At 51.6% G+C, this 5,000-nt stretch overlaps 1 non-coding gene across 1 annotated transcript in view; it reads left to right on the top strand.

Annotated features, from left to right (window-relative positions):
* Positions 1-4,868: 4,868 nt before the first annotated feature.
* The window catches only part of LOC126430620 (small subunit ribosomal RNA), a 1,909-nt gene continuing 1,777 nt past the window's right edge, over positions 4,869-5,000 (top strand). Inside the window, exon 1 of the ribosomal RNA XR_007577259.1 lies at positions 4,869-5,000. This exon is cut by the window's right edge and continues 1,777 nt beyond it. This is a non-coding gene — a ribosomal RNA (small subunit ribosomal RNA).

The following is a 5,000-nucleotide window of genomic DNA, read 5'->3' as shown; positions in this document are numbered from 1 at the left end:
CATGTCGGCACCCGTGGGCGTTGCACTCGCAGTCGCAAAAAACGCTGGGCAAATATATATCTCGGAAGAGTAACGACAGTCCGAGCCTCCTGGCGTTGCACTCGCAGCCGCAAAAAAACGCTGGGCACATATATGTCTCGGAAGAGTAACGACAGTCCGAGTCTCCTGCGTGGGAAGAGTCTTTCTAGGCCCTGACCCACGGGAAGGGTGTAGCTTCCCCCATCCCGGACATTTGACGTCGTCACACTACCGGTATTGACTAATAGACTGATTGCTGATAATCATTAGCCATACACTGGGGGAAACGGCCGACAGGGGCGGCAACATAGTGGAGCCGCAGTGTCACTAATGTACAGAGATAGAACAGTTTCGACTGGAACTAGAGTAACCGTATACACGGCACTGATTAGTAATAGATGCAGAGCCATCAGAATACAGATAATATATACAACCGTCCCTATACATGCTGAAAGACTCTGCACACAATGAGAACCACACGTCAGCCAGACACTCTTATCACACACTACTCTCTTATCACACACAATATCTAACCACCAGCATGGAAGAACATCCAGTGCATCCTCTCCGCCACATGACACAATCCACACTATCATTACCAGACCGGGAGGTCCACCCAGAAAACACAATATCCCACCCTTCCGACATCCGCACATTGCTCAGCTAAGCCACGAACACCCACACATGTCCTACACAGTGGTGCACCCAACATCACAATACTGCCTCCTGTCACAGCACACAAACAATGGCAGGAATGAAAGACACAGATCTGCCACAACCATGGAATCGGAGCGCCGCCTGTCATGAGCCAAAAGTGCATCCTGACGTGACAAATCGGATAATACCGCAGGCATCCAATTACGATAATCACTATCAACGAACCTGCCGCCCCCCCCCCCCCAATACACCTTTCCCTACAACAATGTGTATCTGAACCTACGCTATATCGTACCTTAACCTAACCTATATCGTACCTTAACCTAACCTATATCGTACCTTAACCTAACCTATATCGTACCTTAACCTAACCTATATCGTACCTTAACCTAACCTATATCGTACCTTAACCTAACCTATATCGTACCTTAACCTAACCTATATCGTACCTTAACCTAACCTATATCGTACCTTAACCTAACCTATATCGTACCTTAACCTAACCTATATCGTGCCTTAACCTAACCTATATCGTGCCTTAACCTAACCTATATCGTGCCTTAACCTAACCTATATCGTGCCTTAACCTAACCTATATCGTGCCTTAACCTAACCTATATCGTGCCTTAACCTAACCTATATCGTGCCTTAACCTAACCTAATTTGTGCCTTAACCTAACCTAATTTGTGCCTTAACCTAACCTAATTTGTGCCTTAACCTAACCTAATTTGTGCCTTAACCTAACCTAATTTGTGCCTTAACCTAACCTAATTTGTGCCTTAACCTAACCTAATTTGTGCCTTAACCTAACCTAATTTGTGCCGTAACCTAACCTAATTTGTGCCGTAACGTAACCCATGTTGTGCCGTAACGTAACCCATGTTGTGCCGTAACGTAACCCATGTTGTGCCGTAACGTAACCCATGTTGTGCCGTAACGTAACCCATGTTGTGCCGTAACGTAACCCATGTTGTGCCGTAACGTAACCCATGTTGTGCCGTAACCTAACCCATGTTGTGCCTTAACCTAACCCATGTTGTGCCTTAACCTAACCCATGTTGTGCCTTAACCTAACCCATGTTGTGCCTTAACCTAACCCATGTTGTGCCTTAACCTAACCCATGTTGTGCCTTAACCTAACCCATGTTGTGCCTTAACCTAACCCATGTTGTGCCTTAACCTAACCCATGTTGTGCCTTAACCTAACCCATGGTGTGCCTTAACCTAACCCATGTTGTGCCTTAACCTAACCCATGTTGTGCCTTAACCTAACCCACGTTGTGCCTTAACCTAACCCACGTTGTGCCTTAACCTAACCCACGTTGTGCCTTAACCTAACCTACGTTGTGCCTTAACCTAACCCATGTTGTGCCTTAACCTAACCCATGTTGTGCCTTAACCTAACCCATGTTGTGCCTTAACCTAACCCATGTTGTGCCTTAACCTAACCCATGTTGTGCCTTAACCTAACCCATGGTGTGCCTTAACCTAACCCATGGTGTGCCTTAACCTAACCCATGGTGTGCCTTAACCTAACCCATGTTGTGCCTTAACCTAACCCATGTTGTGCCTTAACCTAACCCATGTTGTGCCTTAACCTAACCCATGTTGTGCCTTAACCTAACCCATGTTGTGCCTTAACCTAACCCATGTTGTGCCTTAACCTAACCCATGTTGTGCCTTAACCTAACCCATGTTGTGCCTTAACCTAACCCATGTTGTGCCTTAACCTAACCCATGTTGTGCCTTAACCTAACCCATGTTGTGCCTTAACCTAACCCATGTTGTGCCTTAACCTAACCCATGTTGTGCCTTAACCTAACCCATGTTGTGCCTTAACCTAACCCATGTTGTGCCTTAACCTAACCCATGTTGTGCCTTAACCTAACCCATGTTGTGCCTTAACCTAACCCATGTTGTGCCTTAACCTAACCCATGTTGTGCCTTAACCTAACCCATGTTGTGCCTTAACCTAACCCATGTTGTGCCTTAACCTAACCCATGTTGTGCCTTAACCTAACCCATGTTGTGCCTTAACCTAACCCATGTTGTGCCTTAACCTAACCCATGTTGTGCCTTAACCTAACCCATGTTGTGCCTTAACCTAACCCATGTTGTGCCTTAACCTAACCCATGTTGTGCCTTAACCTAACCCATGTTGTGCCTTAACCTAACCCATGTTGTGCCTTAACCTAACCCATGTTGTGCCTTAACCTAACCCATGTTGTGCCTTAACCTAACCCATGTTGTGCCTTAACGTAACCCATGTTGTGCCTTAACGTAACCCATGTTGTGCCTTAACCTAACCTATAATGTGCCTTAACCTAACCTAAAGTGCGCCGTAACCTAAACTATATTGCGCCTTAACCTGACGCACGTTGTCGCTGAACCTGCTCTGTAATTGTTATGCAACCCGTTAAAGTAGTGTAGTGTTGCCTAACCGCAACCCTCGCAATATAGTTCGCTACTCGCACTGCCCGGTCCCCTGTGTATCGCGTCATGTTAAACACCTTGCAGGTGTTGCTGACTTTCCACATGCTCCTGCTATACACTGTAGTGTGGATAGCAGCAGGACGTACATGCCCCCCCCCCTTCCCCCCTGCCTTCGCAAGCTGGTCGGTGAGAAGTTTGCATGTTCAATGCCCTTCGCATGCCGACGTACTCAGCCTACGTTGTGGTACGGCCTGTCACCTGTCCGCCGATGTACGCAAAACCCACAAACTGTACTGCACATTGCTCCGTATGTACTGAATGATACATCGTGGCCCATGTGACCGTATGACGACAGCGCCTAGCAACGGCGGACCATACAGTCCAAATATTGTGCACGCAGCTACGTGTCGTCTCCCTATAAGAGCTGGATTGCAGTGTGGTACGCCATACAGACGTGTGGGAGGAACGGACGCCCTGGATGGCGATCAGCATGAGCAGTCTGTTGATGTAGTGGAGCGTGTATTCGGACGTAGTCGTCTCTTCTCACACACCGTGATAGCATGTTGCACCGCGTTCCACATCTGCGACATGCTGCAGAGGCGGGCTGACAGTCGTTCGCGCAATGGACACCGCATACGTACGGGGTCTACCTTCCACGTGTTCTCTAGGCGTGCACATGTTGTTGCGTCTATGTGGGCAGACGTAGTGTGTTGTGACACCTGACACAGGCATGCAATACTCGTTGCAAATGGCGATGGACGTGTACGTTTGCTGGTGACGTTACGCAAATGAACAACCGGTAACCCGTTGTGGTGCGGTTGTTCTCGCTAGAGGTGAATCAGTGTTGGCGACGATCGGTCGAGCTATTAACCGGTTGTTTCAGGGATACCCACCATGCCCACGAACGTGAAAGGGGACCCACCATGCCCACGAACGTGAAAGGGGATCTGGGTGTGAGGCGATACGCGGCGGTGGCTGGGTGGGACCGTCCCCGGCCGGTGAGGGGGGGCCGCCCGGCGTGCTGGCAGCGCGGTGCGTGGGCGCACGCGCTACAGCCGGCTGGTGGGGGCGGCCGGTGGCAGGCGCGCCGGCCGACGGACGCGGCAGGCGGCGCAGCTGCGCGCCGGCGCCCCCTGCTCGCGGCGCCTTGCGGCCAAAGTAGGTCCTCGCGGGCCCGGTGCGAAGCGCGGTGGCCATCTGCAGTGTGCTGGTCCGATTGAGGACTTTGTGCGCTGAGGATGCGCCGCCGCCCGGCGCTCGGCGCCGCGACGCCGTCTGCTGCTCGGTCGCCCCAGCGGTTCTCGCAGGTGGTTTGTATCGCAGCTGTGCGGACGTGTTGGCGCGTGCGCTGTGCTGGGAGAGTTCGCTTCGGCACCCAAGTAGGGCTTTTGTCCTTCTGTGGCGCTGGCGTTGGAGCTGCCGGTCACCGTAGGTGGCGCGTGTTGTCTCCCGCCGGCAATGCCACGACAGCACGCTCCCGGGCCTCTGTCGGCAGCGGCAAGCTCAGTTGGGAGCACGGGTGGTCGCACCTAAAGCGTCTACTCGCCTAACTCCGGGCGATTGCGCCTCTCTCGAACCCGACCAAGTACTTAGGACGGCGCTGCGCGCCGCCGGGACCTGAGAGGGTTTCGAGGTGTGTTGTGCAGGGGAGCTCAGCCTCCTCCTGTTTGCAGAATAATTGAGCGGACGCTTGCGTGTTCGCGCGGGCCCCCGGGACACACTCCCGGGCGGCCGGCTGCTCAGCTCTAGTTGACGCAGCTCCCTGGTTGATCCTGCCAGTAGTCATATGCTTGTCTCAAAGATTAAGCCATGCATGTCTCAGTACAAGCCGCATTAAGGTGAAACCGCGAATGGCTCATTAAATCAGTTATGGTTCCTTAGATCGTACCCA

This window comes from Schistocerca serialis, unplaced genomic scaffold, assembly GCF_023864345.2.
Source record: "Schistocerca serialis cubense isolate TAMUIC-IGC-003099 unplaced genomic scaffold, iqSchSeri2.2 HiC_scaffold_1054, whole genome shotgun sequence".
Classification (NCBI taxonomy): Eukaryota; Metazoa; Arthropoda; class Insecta; order Orthoptera; family Acrididae; genus Schistocerca; species Schistocerca serialis.
The sequence above is the reverse complement of the archived record's forward strand: the minus strand, read 5'-3'. Positions and strand labels throughout refer to the sequence as shown.